General features: G+C 32.0%; 1 long non-coding RNA gene across 1 annotated transcript in view; it reads left to right on the forward strand.

Annotated features, from left to right (window-relative positions):
* Positions 1 to 5,013: 5,013 nt before the first annotated feature.
* Positions 5,014 to 17,631, forward strand: part of LOC123560880 (uncharacterized) — a 29,229-nt gene continuing 16,611 nt past the window's right edge. The window contains exon 1 of the long non-coding RNA XR_006688289.2: positions 5,014 to 5,201. This is a non-coding gene — a long non-coding RNA (uncharacterized LOC123560880). The remainder of the gene's footprint in view (positions 5,202 to 17,631) is intronic.

The following is a 17,631-nucleotide window of genomic DNA, read 5'->3' on the forward strand; positions in this document are numbered from 1 at the left end:
GTACTTAGGTTCTCCCATCTAGAGACCTTTTCAAATACATTGCCTCGTATATCAACATTTATGGTTATTAGAATCTAATATCACATGTTTGATGTCATGGGAGTGAAATAATCCCATTTTCATAATTTTGGTATTACACTTGTGTTATAAAGCTTTGACGTTGACGTCGTTTTAAGTATAAGAGACGTCGGTCGCATTGTCTTGGTCTGTAATAAGTAAAGAAAGAAGAAATTTTAATGATTAAGCAGGAAAAGCTAATATGGTATAGAAAGAATATTACGTTTGAGTCTTTCCATATTGTATCTATCTAATTCCTCGGGAAAAATATTACAAAATGTTCAGCACAGCCTCGCATTTTATCATTTAATTCTATGTGTTTAATAAATTCTATATGGAAAAAACACTCGTGTAAGATTCTCTATTTATTATACCATTTATGTCTGGCATTTAAAATAAAACAAACCGCAAAGTATTCTCATTATAGTTCCTAAAGATTAATTTTGAGCTAGTCTACTTTTGCTTAAACTTGGTTGGGAAAAGGCTTAAGGTTCCTTATACTAGTATGTGTTACAGCATTAAAATCACGCAATTCATCCCCCTGATAGAGGCAAACAATTTCTACTATGTTTTTAACACAATCTGTAGATATACGGAATGATATTTAGCTCTATATAGAAGAAAATGTAGTTTCTCAAAGCAATTTCAACAAGTTTGTTCAAGACACCGAGAAAAACTTTTTATACATTTTGCTTCTTCAAACGACCATCATTTTGAATCCAGATTGTAAAAAACTGAATAAATAGTGAAAATTATATGCTGTTACTTTTGATGTTGGTAATTATTAATTTTACAGGTACTTCCGTTTTCATAATAATTATTCTTCATTTTCTTTTTCCCTCTTTAGAATAATGCACATTAATTTTCATTCAGACCTCAACTGAGACTTTCTTTTTAAGTGTGCCTTTAGTTTAAAAACAGCTAAAATAAGAAAACTATATTTCTTCATTGCTCTCTCGCTCCTCTTTTCCTATTAAAAACCAATTACAAATGTGGATTAGACCTCCCCTTTAAAAGCCTTTATTAATATTAAAACGTTTACAAAACTGACTTTCGTTTTTTACTCACTTTAAAGACTTCAAATACAGATACTGTTTTGCAATGAGTATCGATTGGGTTTGCTTTACAGCTGCTTATTTTAATGAGTATCTATACAGTTAGTTTTACAGCTGCTGTTTTGTAATGAGTATCTATACAGTTAGTTTTACAGCTGCTGTTTTGTGATGAGTATTTACAGAGTTAACTTTACAGCTGCTGTTTTGTAATGAGTATCTATACAGTTAGTTTTACAGCTGCCGTTTTGTAATGAGTATCTATGCAGTTAGTTTTACAGCTGCTGTTTTGTAATGAGTATCTATACAGTTAGTTTTACAGCTGTCGTTTTGTAATGAGTATCTATACAGTTAGTTTTACAGCTGCCGTTTTGTAATGAGTATCTATACAGTTAGTTTTACAGCTGCTGTTTTGTAATGAGTATCTATACAGTTAGTTTTACTGCTGCCGTTTTGTAATGAGTATCTATACAGTTAGTTTTACAGCTGCCGTTTGTAATGAGTATCTATACAGTTAGTTTTACAGTTGCCGTTTTGTAATGAGTATCTACACAGTTAGTTTTACAGCTGCCGTTTTGTAATGAGTATCTATACAGTTAGTTTTACAGCTGCTGTTTGTAATGAGTATCTACACAGTTAGTTTTACAGCTGCTGTTTTGTAATGAGTATCTACACAGTTAGTTTTACAGCTGCCGTTTGTAATGAGTATCTATACAGTTAGTTTTACAGCTGCTGTTTTGTAATGAGTATCTATACAGTTAGTTTTACAGCTGCCGTTTGTAATGAGTATCTATACAGTTAGTTTTACAGCTGCCGTTTTGTAATGAGTATCTACACAGTTAGTTTTACAGCTGCTGTTTTGTAATGAGTATCTATACAGTTAGTTTTACAGCTGCTGTTTTGTAATGAGTATCTACACAGTTAGTTTTACAGCTGCTGCTTTGTAATGAGTATCGATAGAGGTTAAATTTGTTGTTGGTTCCGCGATTTTTAGACGTAAAACATGTCGTGTATAATCAAAATATATATATTTGTCCATTTTGTAGTAATCACATCCGGGACAACACCAAATGTTATATATTATGTTCGTAGCCGACATTCTGTGGAAATAAAAACCATATTCAAGATGAATTAATATTTGAATATCTTCAGTGAATTTTCATTACATCGATCGCGTAAAAGCATACCTATGATTCCAGTAAATGATTATGGTATTTATGAAAGTCAATATAAACAACGATCGGCTTTGAGCAAATAATAGACAAAACAATTGTTTACGACCATAGTGTTTTGATCGATTTTCAAACAAAAAGTAATTTAAAAGTTATGAAGATTTTACGTGTGTTTGTAGCTTTCACTTTAGATCATTTACACTTAACTTGAATATATATTACTCTTTATCATTTCTATAGTGAAATATTTTTTCCAATATCATATGTTCGGGCTTTACACTTCATACACAGTTTTACTGCTCTGATTTCAAACTGCTTTAACAAGAGTTTTGCACGAAATTCATTTTAATCCTATCAGCAAAAACTTTGCACAATTTGACCAAATCACTCAGTTCAGATAGACAAGAATATACCCGTATATATATCCCAACCCGAACCCTTATCATACTGGACACGATTGATTCTGCCTTTGCGACCAGTGCAGATCATGATCAGCCTGCACATCCGTACAGTCTGATCATAACATGCATTGTTCGTCATTCAGTCAGTATCTTTTTGGTATGCAACCTTTTACGCATTTAATGGTACAAATTTGTTCATATTTATAAATGGACAAGTTCATTACAGAAATTTAGCAGGGAAAAGGTCAAGATAAAAAGGCGCATTGGCGCTTCCTTCTGTTCTCCATCACTAATGCAAAGTTGCCTCATATATTAATGAATAATTAATAACGTGATGCATCGCAGTTTGCTATAGATATTTTTTTTAAATATTTATCAAAAACAATTTTCTTTCAAATTTTCTTACAGTTGTGAATATGTAACATGGAGCGCATATTTCTCCTGTCTGGTTTATCAATGTTATGTCTAACAGATTTCAATCTTAGACAGTGAGTTCGATCATATTCCTTATGTAAAGTTTAAACTCCGTCAGTGTCCTTATGTAGATCTTTCCTTGGTATTTATTCGTAATGAACAGTGCAATTTACGATGTGATTGTATTGAATATTTTTAGAATGATTCCTATAATCTTGGTGGGAATTTCATCCAGACTCTTTCATTTGAAAAAATTCTTGTAGATTTCTTTCATGCGTAATAAAGCCAAGTTTTACAGACAGGCACAGTCTCCATTATCAGAACAATTTCATGATAATAGCTGTATTAAAGGCCGTCTCGTCGCTCTTAGCAGTTAATATTCTATATAAACTACCTTAAAACGATTTGACTTTGCCTTTATTATGATAAGAGCAATATTTTCGCACACCTAACACCAGATGAAATACAATACTCACATGCAATGACCAAGACGGAACAGTTTGATGAATTGTACTTTCCCGAAATACAAAATTCCATTTAGTTTGGGGTTTTTTAAGGAAAATTTATACTCAAAGAAATAAACATAGCATATTTATTATTTTAGTCCAGAAAGAAGAACATTAAGTATGAAGCACAGACAGGAAAACGTGCAAACATATACATGACGTTTTTATTGTCAAAGAAGCAGGTTCCAAACAAAAATACCATAAATAGAAAACGAGAAGTTCATTAATGCAAGAAAGATGAGCACTGTATGTATGAATAACACATAAATAAGAGAAACAGTAGAAGTACGCATGCGTGCAAATGAAAATGTGAAGAAAAACTATGAAGTAAGGAACAATACAACAGAAAATCGTATTTTTGAAGAAACAAAGTGGAAGGAAGCATATTGTAAAATAAAACTGGACTGAAAGCATTCTTAAGTCCAATAGAAAGAACATTAAGTATAAAAAACGAAAACTTGTAAACCTAGAAATAAACTGAAATATACTCAGGAAAGAGACAAAGTATGTATGAAAACAAAGGTGACAGCAAGTATTCCTAGAAAAAAAAACTTGTATGTTTTGTAAAAATAGATCACTATGTCTGGAACAGAGAGGTTAGCAAACAAACTTAAAATACGCAGAACTAAATGTTTTTTAGAGATACAAAAGAAACAAAAAACCAAAAAGATACTGACTGAATAGCGAACAGTGCAGACCATGATCAGACTGTACGGATGTGCAGGCTGATCTTGGTCTGCACTGGTCGCAAAGGCAGAATCGATTGCCACCAGCAGGCTAAGGGTTAATAGAAATAATAAAAGAAAACAAGATGTATTTAAGTTCAAGAATTTAAACATAGGAACATAGGAGGGAGCATACGCAAAATGTATACAGCCAGCAAGACGTTCGCTTCTAGAAGAAAAAACAGGAACAAAGTATATATGAAACTGGAAAGCACCCCCACTCCCCTAACTAAGCGAACACAATACAAATTTCAGTGCTCACGAATCACAAGCATATGTTTCTTATTCATAATGTGCGAGTGTGCACAATATTTTTCATGTGATATTTAGTAGAACATGAGTGGTTTAATGTTACGGATAAGGCATTTTCTTTTATTTATTGACAGTTATTATTCTTTTATCCATTTTCCTTACGTTTCTATTTTGTTTTCATATTTTGCCATATTTTTAAAAGATTTGCGCTAGAAGGAAATGAAGAGATAATTGTCTAATCCATAATCATCGTAAACAATTAAATAAAAAATCATATATGACGAAACGAATTACATCAATCTTTACAATAAATATGATGTTATTGTTTACTGTTGTTTTCATTAAGTAGCACACCTAAGCAAATCTACATATACGTAAATTTCGAAATTAAAAGATTTGATTCAGTCTTGAAACGTTTTCTGCGTAGGCTGAGGTATTTGATTGAACAAAACGCCTATAAATAGGACACCTGACGTTATTGGCCACCAGTTAATATCGATACAGACAAGGCGCAAACATCATGGGGCGAATGATTGTGTGATGGGAATAACAGGACAGTCGTTCCCATATAAGACTTTAATGCGTTAGAGATATTGGTAATTTATTGGAGAAAACTATCGAGGTAGGTTGAAATTTTCTGTTACAAAATTTTGGCTTTGAGTCAATCTTTAAGTATATGTCATATTATATTGTCATAAACGCGAGCTTCATGGCTAAAATAAATGAAATATAAATAGAAATCTACTTATGAGGACTTTGACAATGATCATTACCAACTCTTTTGCTATCATATTTGTAATAATTTTATCAGAACTGCGTTTGGTTAAGAAATATAGTTGTTGCCAATGCAATACGAAAACGTATTTAAAGAGTTTTTACTTGGTTTCTTGGAGACTTATTGTAACATTTAAAGAGAGGAATCGTTATTGAATTCGGTCCGGACAATTATTAGTACCATGCAAGTATGCAAGCAAATATTTTAATGCTTTATAATGTATATTCATTAATCATGTATTATATTACCTATACTATATTACTATCAAACTGCGCAAACAAAGGCCAATGTCTTAACATTATAAAATCATACTCTTAATATATTTTTCAAACGATGCTGCAAAAGTTTGTCTTTCATACAATTCTATACTAGTTAATTGCATTAGACAATTGCCTTTTTCCTTAAAATCATCAGCTCATCGCGTGAAATAGGATGTTTTCCGTAGGTATACAATTCATACGGGAATTAACTACGATAGGTAAACATATTATAATCTGAACTATATGAACCATATCTGTGTAGAAAAAAACTGTATCATATAAAATGATAATAAAATAGCAATTCGCGCTCATAATCTTTTAATAGGACGATAACTGTGACAAAGCATTTCTAGCCTTTTCATCGGTTGCCAAGTGATAAAATTCCATTCATGGCACTACAGTTCTCCAGTGCAAACTGAATTACGAGAAGATAAAAAGTAAACAAAATATGATTTTAAATTTGAAAATAAGAAGCAAGCGGTCTCTTAGCATTCCTATCAATTTTTGTCATGTATTGGGCGCCAAGTGTTTTACATATATACGGTAGTAATTGTTCATAGAAAGATGTCCCTTTAACAAATAATTTGCAAAGGCTTATTTCATCTCGATATCAAACCAAGTCAATTTAACTTCAATTTTGATTCAATATAATGTTAATTTATATATTAGTTATATATAAATTAGTGGTTTTTTTGTAGTTATGATTTGTAAATATAGCTTTATTTTTTTATATAACTAACTAAAGTTTCTTAACAAATTAAAGGTAACCTTAAATAAATAGTATTTGATTTTTTCAGGATGATATCGTTCGAAATTATTGTCGATTTTTATTTTGTTATTCAGTGAATAGTGTTACAAATCATTTGTATGTAGCTACTAGGTTTTACTGTGCAGATATTGTGTTCCTTATTACACCTCGCAGCTAGAGAAACAGAACAAAATTGTTAGATATTTCGCCTGTATTTCATAGATATTTTTTAATTAATTATCTTATGTAACATTTGGCGCAGATAGAAAAGAATAATATCAAGTTGTTGTAATAGATTTATTGAAATGGGTTCAGTGGTGTTAAATTGCCTTCAAATTAAAAGTCATAGTTTAATTGAACATTTATTTTGCGTATGACAACAATGGAGTAGACGCTTCTAAATCAATATCAAGCTGTTTAAAAACATAATAGATTTATTGAAATGGGTTCAATTGTGTCAGATTGCCTTCAAATTGAAAGGCATAGTTTAAAATTAAACTTTTACTTTGCGTATGACAACAATTGAGTAGACGTTTCTACTACTTATTGCAAGTATATAATTACGGCTATAATTCTTGGCAATATCTCCAATAGCGTCTATTGCAGTTGGGTCTTTTCTTCGATGGGTTTATTCCTTTATGGATCCATCGCTTACCAAGCTAAAGTTAGTTAAAGACTTTTGTGACTTTTAATTTGAGGACGATTTTACGTAGTTGTGCATTTTATTTTAATCTTTTAATCATTTAACAAGGGTTTTCAATCAAAATGTACAAACTAATAATTTATGAGACATCAATATTGTTTTCTTTCTGTGTCAAATCAAATATTCGATATAGGCCTTTTTACCAAAATATTCACGGAATTGGAAACAATTTACTGCGATGTATATTTTTAGGTAGGAATGCAATTTCCTTTAAAAAATACATCGAATATTAAAAAAAAAAACTGTTTTAATTGCATTTGTAATTATATAAAGCTTAAAGCTGATTTTGTTATGGTGACCTAATTTGTGTCGCTCGATAGGTCGTCCTATTACAAATATTAACTAAATGTGACATAAGTAGTAATAGTATGATCCAAACAATGCCTGGTGACTTTCATTTTTTAAAACAGTGTGGTTAAAGGGACTAATCCACACATTTTAGACGAAAAATAATTTCTCTCAAAAATCCATTTAAAGTGAGTAATCTGACAGTGGCTAGTGGTACAATCATACTGACAGAAGAATTATGCAAGATATTCTTATAAATAACCAAAGATATTGTACAGAAGGTTGTAAACCGTTGCCACGCTTTTAAAATAATGCAGAAAATTTACATTCTTCTTGCATTTTTACCAATAATTAACTTTAGTAGCTTTAATATATGAAAATATCTTTACCTCCTTTGTCACGGGGTTTAAACTGTAACAAAGAAAATATGTTTCTTTTTCAGTTTTGTTTCCAAAAACTTATTTCATGTATTGCTTTTGCGGTATAATGACCTTGACGCTTTCTATTCAACAGACAGTATTTACTGTTTGAAAAGTTACGATCCAGGAGTTTCTTCGTAGGTTCGTTCATTCGATTCTACTACAACACACTAATTACTAAGCACGCTTATTGTATGTATATAATTACAACTCGTGTGATATTTGGACACCGAGATGCAAATCAGAGAATTCATTAGAACCATTATGTGAGAGGAGCTACAAATGCAATCTATTTTGTCTCGTGTTCAATTAGAGCTGATTAATCATCGTTGTTTGATTTTCATTTTTAGATACACAAATATCAAATATCAATATTGTTTTATCAGTTCTTGATTCATATTCTCAGGTTACTTTATGTCACCTTTCTCGCTGTTTCTGTTAAAATTGCACTCATTATCCATTTATTATCACACTGTCATTTTCACGTTCGTGTTGTAAACATCATCAACCAATTAATGTTCAAAAGGTTTGGAATCAATAAAACTGATTAACTGATAACACTTAAGTTCGATTTCCTTTCTTTAAGTTGCATAAAAACTTGGTGATAATGGTTTAGATTGAAGATTCTTTATTAATGTCAGATAAATTTCACTTACTGTTACTTTTTCGTCTTATCATTTGAATTCATCCGATTGTGACCCATGTACTGATCAGTGGTTATCGGAACTGCATATGTCGCTGCGAGTGTACACCTAGAGATAGACCCTATAATTTTCAGCGATCGAAATACATTGGATAAAGTCTAGAAATTTATTTCTAAGTCCTGATTTTACAAATGTGAAATTTATGACAGTTATGTTGAAATCAGTAACAGAAGTTTTAATATTTTATCTAAAGCTGTGATCCGCAAAGTACCAGTAGGCCAGTACCTATAAGTAGGGATATCTATTAGTTTGCTTGTATCAAAATGTCACAATAGAATCACAGAATACAGAACAGGTAGGATTAGTAAAGATGCAAATATATTGATCTCTTTTTCCTATTCTTAGTAAACCCCAAAGTTCTGGTTAATCGTAGGTGCTTTTTGTCTGAATTACTCTCTCCCTTACATTACAATGTTTCCAACTGTCTTTTCTTCCACTTTTCAACTGAGGCCCTTCTCAATCTATCCCATGATTCTTGTGGCCAGTAATTGAACATTTACTTATTTGTGATCCGTGGCTACCACGTTCTCTCGCGATCTCATGAGAGTCCGTGGGACGTCATTTTGATTCTCATACATCCTAGTACCAAAGTTTTGGTCTGTATTTGCTATTTGCATGTAGACCTGATCACAGTCATGACAGGGAACATTGTACACCACGACACATCTCTCCCCAGAACATTGTACACCACGCAATTTCCCTCGCCGTTACCTTTGGGACGGGAACATTGCACACTTTGGGACGGACAACGACTTCCAGACAGTGATATGAGGTCTCAAAACTATTGCTTCGTTGTGTTTCCTCATGACTTCAAACATATTCCTCTTGTAAGGTATGACAACCATACCTTTTGACCGTTTACCATTTCCCTTCTTCCGTCCTCGAGATTGTTTTACTATTTTAATGTCAGCAAAACAAGCGATAAAGAATTTCATGACTGGCCCTTTTCAGTAGATGTATTTATTAAAGAGAGCAAGTTATTTCTGTAGAGATAGAGTAACAGTATCTAGAGAAGTAGGAATTGTTTTACAACGTCATTGGCCTGTTAATACTTTTTAAGTATAACATGACATTCAACTGGGCTATACATAACCCGTTCGGTTACAGAAGAAACAAATATCTCATTTCTTTTCCCATTTCATATCTTATTTAAATCAAGGTGTATAAGATGTCTAAACACTATTTTCTTTTTTATTTAATATTCCTTTAAAACGTTATATAGCCTTCGAAACAGACTTTCAAAGGTGATCGTCGAATATTTCTAGTTTTTATTTGATCTATTTTTAAAACACTTGGAAGAAACACACTAAAATGTAAGTTAATTCGTCGTTAACTGCAGTCCTTTTTTGAAATTTGAAAACCAAGATTTGTTTTCAGATAGATCTACTGGCTAATTATTTTGCTGCGTCCTAGTAAGTTGAACAGAGACTTTATGAATCTTTTTTATGTCAGCAAATTCGGACGGTTCGTATAATATCGTGACAACAACATTATAGCCTTTGCAGGCTTTGCATGCAAATGTCATGAATGTTAATGGTCGTCATATCTGTTTAGGTTTTTTTTATTTTTTAAGACAAAAAAACGCATGACAATTCGGCTTCATATAGCGTTCATTCATATTCATTCCATGAATACATTTTGTAGTTACTGTTTTATTAATATTTTGATAGCTCTTAAAGGTGCCACTTGCTGGTTAATTAGTCGTTTATGCTTCTTGTCTGCATAAGGGAAAACAAAGTTTAATTATCTTGTAAAGTATTCATTGATGACATTTAGTTTTAATTTATGATAAATTTTTGGATTCATACTAGCTTGAATACAATTTTGAAAACTGAATGTTTATAAAACTATATAGTAATATTAAAAACAGCAACACCAACACAATATAAGTTTGCTTTTTTTCGACATATCGGCGTTATGCGTTTCTCAAGATAAGCAAGTATAAAGGAAGTTACATAAAGTAAAAAAGGACTTAACGTTAAATGGTGGATCCAAACAAAGAAAAGTTCACAATACTGATACTGCATAGTCAAGTAAATACCGAAATGAACATACAAAACTGTAATATGTCGGATTCGAGATACAAGAATTTCCCATTGACAATATATAAAACAGTTAATAGGAAATAGCGTTACTGGTTAGTAGTCATGAAACATTCAACAATATTTTGGGGCTCTAACAGTTTACTTATAATGTTTGTTACTTTCGTCATCTAAAAAGTCTTATAACGTAAGTGATTTATGTCATCTGAAACATCCTCTTTTGGTGTAGATGAAAGGCATTTATACCATGATCAGGTACGTTTTAATGTGAAGCAATATTTGAATATTTTTTCATAAATAGCTCCAGACAGTAGTTAAAGCAATAATAAAATAAATTAGAACTATTCAGTTAAAGGACAATTCTTATCTATGCGGCAACTGTCGTTAATATTATTTTCAAATGTTGTTATATAAACATTTTATAGCAATGCAACGAACAATAGTGACCATTTCTAATTTCTAATTAATTTCCCCCACGCTGGATTATAAAAGAATGGCAATATATGTCTTCTCACAGGGTAATTATAGCTTTCTGTGTAAAAGATATTGCAAAAGTCATCGGGATTGCAGACTTACAATTACGGAGGCATTGTGAGAACTATAATTATTTCTTTTTGGTGTCCATTATGAATCGATATTTTTATATCGGTCAAAAGTTCTTTTATTCGGTTATGAGCGTATGTTATAAAAAGATGTGTTGAATGGCGAATTTAGCGTGAATAATTCTGAGAAAATGATGTTTGTCATTTTGTTTTGGTCAAAATTGTTTAAACATTTATCATTTTCTTGATTGTCATCTCCTTCTCAACATCATTGCATCAGGATTTTTACATAACTATTATTTTCATTATCTTAAGAAAATATATAATTAGACTTTGGTATATCTTAATTAGCGTGTTTTATAACAAACATCCCAAATAGAAGTCTGCTTCGCCAGAACTAAAGTCGATATGAGGCATATGTAGCTTACCAGTGATTATAGTTATAATCAGTTGCTTCGATATTCAAGGATATCCGCGTCATCAATTTTCTAAAGCACGTCGATCAATTCAATAAAAGAAAACAAAATACTTTAACTGCATCAGATTATTTTTCATAACATTAAAATGCGCGACTAATGAAGTGCTTCGTCGGGCTCTTGAACGATTCTTTATTGTTGCTCTTCTACAAAGGCAATTATCACTTGCGCACAGTGTTTGGTTCTTCAAGTTTGTTTTTCAGTTATTTGCGTAAGCATTTTGTAATTTACATACTGTGTCTTTTGTATACAAAATAACACACAAATTCACTTCAATTCTATTTTAGATACATAATTTACAAACTCGTCATTTGATATCAACACGTAGAATAAAACAAGCAATTGCTCTTTAAATCGTCTGCAGACAGTGCCTATTACTATTATTAGACACACACAACTGTTGCCTTTCTTCAACTGATTAAATGAAATAGAAATGTCATATATATTCTAACAACACAACCAACTAAATATGATTTCGTAAAAATGGCCATGAAGATTCCCGATAAGTATAATCTAGCCATTGACGAGACAAATGCAGACAAAGACGCTTGTGTTTCTGATTATTAAGATAACAAGTGCCAACTATAGACAGACGAATGCAACATTTTCAAATTTAAGCCATATTTCTGGTTAATGAAATCCTGCGGAAGGGAAAATGATATTAAAGTAAATTGTCACAACCGTATTGTTTTTGAGTCGGATACTTTATATAAACAGACTTTTAAGTGAAAACAGAAGAATCAGTTCACAACCATGTACATAATGATAAGTTTGAATTATACTTGATTACACATGAAAAGTAGACTGCTATTTTTATAACATTCCACCCGATTATTTCTCTAAAGAATATTAAAAACGCCGTTCAAGCAATACGCTTTGAAATGCACAGTAAGTAAAGAATACACACAGCCGGAAACAAGTATTTTAGAAATAGCAAGTTCCGTGTAATGCCTAGAAAATACAAACGTAGTTTATGTGAAATAAATATTGACGTTGCAAGGAGGAACACACAGACCTTAAATTATACAGCATAAAACAAACAAATGAAAACAAATACCATGCTTTAGTAAACAACTGCAAATGTTTTATTGTTGCCTTCTGGGTGAACTATAATTCGTTTTCAGACCTATCGCAGAAATCGCCGACATGTCAGATAGTTCAAAAGTTTAAACATCAAAGTCTTATGCAATGATTAGGATAACCATTATTTCTAAAGATGTCCCATCACTAAAACAAAAAGCATTCTAGACGGGTTGATCGAAGCCAGTGTGTACATTATTCAAACTGGCAACGTAACTACTTTTTTTGCCATCTTAACTAGTTCCAAAGCTACTTGCACACAGTTTTGGTGAAATTTTTCAATATCTTAATTTCGTTTGGCATAGAAAGTATATATGGCACTGAAAAATGATAAAATGGATAAAAATAAAACTTAGATATCGGTAAAAATGCACGAAGAATGTAAATATTCTGCATTATTTTAAAAGCGTTGCAACGGTTTACTGTTTTCTGCTCAATATCTTCGGTTATTTATAAGAATATCTTGCAAAAACTCTTATGTCAATAAGTTTTTACCACTGTCTTACTCACTTTTACGGATTTTCGAGAGGAATTATTTTTAGCCTAAAATGTCCGGGGTAGTCTTTTTAAGTTTCTGAACACAGTTGTCTGCAGATTAAGAAAATGAGCTGTTTTATATGGGAAATGAAAATGTACTCTTTTTGGAAGTTTCGTTATAATTTACTGTGTAAAAATTATTTATAATTAAAATCGTCATGAAGTTGAAATTTTCCGTTAGACGTCCATCATGGAAACCTGCGTGAGGTCCAAATTTTCATTTCAGTCCAGAAAAAATACAATATCATTTCTTTTTGACTGTATATTCTCTGTGCAGTGTTTACATAAGTTTTATCATGTTTAAGTATACATTTTATGAAAAGCAGTTTAGCTTAAACATTTATTATCAAAATATGGAAAGTTAAAGGGTTCTAGAAGAAAATTTTTTCTGAACAATTTTTAAAAAGAAAAAGTAAGAGAAATTTGTAAAAGGTACATACATCTGGAAACACAGCTTTTAATGATAAAAGCAAACACAATTAATACATATGTATGCACTATTGTGTAAAACTGCTGTACATATTTTTCTTTAAATGATAGTCTACAGATTAAGCAATGAATATCTTCTCCTAATATGAATATGTCTCATAGTACATAATAATTATCATAAAAGAGAGACAGAGAGCGTGTGTTAGATGGCTGCGGTAGTCTCCATTAATTGCGTAGACAAATAAATCCCTTCTATGCATAAGAAAAATAATATGCTAAATTACCAATTTGGGCTATACAGATAAATATAAACAAAAGAAATAAGTTATATTATCCATTTACTATAAAATGAATACATATTCTACAGGCTGCACCTGGGTCAGTTTGAATATCTGCTACAGAGAATGAAAACATGAATTCAAGAATGAAAGAGAGGAAACATATCAGATCCACGTAAAATATTTCGATCATACTAACCCTCTAACAAAGGAATCCAGGTTTAGGTTTAGCATTCAATTTAAATTGCTTCCGTAGTTTTTTAGATTTCGAAACGAACATAATGCCTATTCAAAGAGAAATGACACTGAAATTGCACAAAGTGCTCCTAAGACCACAATGTCGTGACATATTTTGTATCCGTCATTACATAATTGCACTAATGTCGTCAACACACTAAACATTAAGTCAGTAGCAGTTGTGACAAATCCAAATAATTAGTATATTTAATATTAATTTTTTTGTATTGGTGTTGAAAACATTGGCGTATTTTAGAGATAGGCCCTAAAATTTTCAATGATAATATTACATTAAATAAAGTCTAGAAAGTAATTTCCAAGTCCTTGAAATAACCAAAAATGATTTCACAAATGTGGAGTTTATGATAGTTTTGTTATTATCAATAACAGAAGTTTTAATTTTTAATTTAAAGTTGTGATCCACAAAGAATGACAACTCTTGCCTTAGGCTAGTACTTATAAGTAGAGATCTATTAGTTTACTTCCCTTGCAATTACACAATTGAGTGGAAAATGAAAACTGTTTTAAACACAATATCATACTTTTTTGCACAACAAAATCATTAAGGATTTATTCATTTGTGTTTGATTTACCCCTCAAGACATGGTTCCTATGATTCTGTCAACTTACATATGGTAAAAAATTAACTTTTAACAAGCCAATAATAAAACGAAGTACCAGTAGGTAAATAATAGTGCAGATAATACAGTTTTGCTTGTATCAAAATGTCACAATAGATCCACTTTTTGTAATACAGAACACCTGGTAGGATTAGTAAAGGTGCAATTATATTGATCTCTATTTCCTATGCCTACGTATTTAATATTTATTTGGACAGCGTATTTATTAGTATGTTTATTTATTTATTTCAGTCTCTTCCAATACATTACATATGCACATAAAGATATACAAAACATAAGATACATAGTACTGGCCATTCTTGAAATAGAATTATAAGAGACTTTGTATCATAAAGCATATCAATGAGGAAAACCAGAGACATGACTCTCACACCACTAACTAACACAGCCAATGTATTTAAACAAGCAACCTCTATGCGGGAATGTTTGAACTTCAGTGTAATAAAAATGTTAGTCTGAGAAATGTATCCCCTTAGAATAGCATCTCTGATTATAACTAATTATTGTTTTCCAAACATTTGAGGCATTGTCAGCATAAGCCCAGATGGTTTATCTGTGCTCAAGGCTTTCGCATTGTTTAGATTATTTAGACTTAGTCATATCCGTTCCTCTGTTTTAATAGAAGCAACCATTTCGTTTTCAAAAATAATAATAACTGAGCCGTGCCATAAAAAACAACATAGTACATTTGCGACCAGCATGGACCCAGACCAGTCTGTGCATCCACGCAGTCTCGTCAGGGCCCATACTGTTTGCTAACGGTTTCTCTAATTGCAATAGGATTTGAAAGCGAACAGTATGGATCCTGACCAGACTGCGTGGATACGCAGGCTGGTCTGGATCCATGCTGGTCGCAAATGCACTATGTTGGTTTTCTCATGATGCGGCTGATATGAAGGTTCTCGTTTAGTAACCAATAGAACTATTTGAATTTTGTTACGTTTAGATTACTGGAAACGATCTGAATGCTGCCAAAAGTACAAAGATTTGAATAATATTCCGTTTTTATTAGTATTCCGTCGGCTAACACGACAATATATGAGCCGTGCCATGAGAAAACCAACATAGTGGGTATGCGACCAGCATGGATCCAGACCAGCCTGCGCATCCGCGCAGTCTGGTCAGGCTCCATGCTGTTCGCTTTTAAAGCCTATTGGAATTGGAGAAACTGTTAGCGAACAGCATGGAGCCTGACCAGACTGCGCGGATGCGCAGGCTGGTCTGGATCCATGCTGGTCGCATACCCACTATGTTGATTTTCTCATGGCACGGCTCAAATATCAGAGGCGCCTTTCTTGCAATACATTTTCGGGAAATATATTTGCACAAAGTACAAATTGGAAGCTATAACCAGATATTTGTCGAATGTGATGTTCTTGTAGAAACAGTTTATTGATGTGAAAGGGTACAGAAAACCGGCCTGACAATACTCAATATGAAATAAAAACAAAGCGAAACCACTGTGTTTCTCTTGACAACTGCAAATGTTTCATTTATTTATGATGATCAAATACTTCCGTGTGACATTTGTAACATATAACTGTTTTAACACGTGCTGATCTAAGAGAGGACTATAAAAAATTTGACTGCAGTGCAAAACTTAAAATAACCACAGACGTAACAGATAGACCTGTTCTGTTCAAGCGGGGAAAGCTGTTTTTTTTAGTTTTAAAGCGAAGATAGAGGGCGTTAAAACAGTCTTACAAGAGGCGTTACCTCTTCATTTATATCAAAATCAGGAAATCTAAAATATTTCAGACGAAAGCTGTCTTTAAAATAAAATTTTGCAGGATATGATAAAGAAAAAACATGCTACATAGTCGGCCTATTCTATGTCATTTTCTTGTCGGTTAAGACCAAAATTCTTTTATTTGGACATTTCTTTGTAAATTTCTTAATTGTGTGATACGTTTAATTATGAGTCTGGTCGCAAAATGTCAATATCTTTATCTACAAAACATTTTTTTTCTTCGTCCAATAATCCTGGGAAGCTTAAGTTACGTAACTATAAAATAACAAAATAATCCTGGGGAGCTAATGTTATACACTGAACCACAAATAACAACCAAAATGATGTGGAATGACACTTTGCAAAAACATTGGTGTTAAAACTACTTCGCAAAAAAAATTCCAAGTTTCCTATTCTATAGTCTTGGACAAAAAGCTTCCTTTTTGTAGACAAAGTAAATAAGGAATGATCCGATAATAACAATAATCATAAAAAGGCTGAAATAGGAAAGAGAAGTGAAAAAGAAATAAACCAGGTACTTTATTATATGATTATCCAGACGTAATGTCACAAACTGTATGATAAAAGACGATATTTTATTCATGTGGTCTCACTTGAAATGATGATTTTTACAAGCTCTGTAATTAATTCGTGCAAAATGTTATATTGTACTTATAAGGTAAGTGCTTTCCCAATAGACTACAAATTCTAAACTTTGTAGATTAGTGATAAATGTGCCGGCTGCTTATTCAGGTACGTTTAACTTATGTCATCTAACCCAATAGACGACACGACTGCGTAAATTATTCTTTGACAACTGCTTTCGCGAATTCAAATAAGTTTCAAGTTTCAATGTTTGTGATCTCATTTAACAGACTTTGTCCAAACAAGCAAACAACCGTGGATGAGATTTCCTTATTTTCACAACTTAACGGACGTTGTTAATTTATACTTTCTTCTTTTTAACCTTTAATTATTTGAAAGAGACCATACAGTTACAGTGACGTCATATAACATTGCCGTGATATAATACTGACGTCATCAAGTGTGAACGGTTGAATTAAAAATCACAGACACAACTATATGGCATTATACCGTATATGATAGATTAAGTGAACTATAGCATAACGATGGTGTAAATAATGCAGTCAGGCTGTACAGACA

This window comes from Mercenaria mercenaria, chromosome 15 (assembly GCF_021730395.1).
Source record: "Mercenaria mercenaria strain notata chromosome 15, MADL_Memer_1, whole genome shotgun sequence".
In the NCBI taxonomy this organism is placed as follows: Eukaryota; Metazoa; Mollusca; class Bivalvia; order Venerida; family Veneridae; genus Mercenaria; species Mercenaria mercenaria.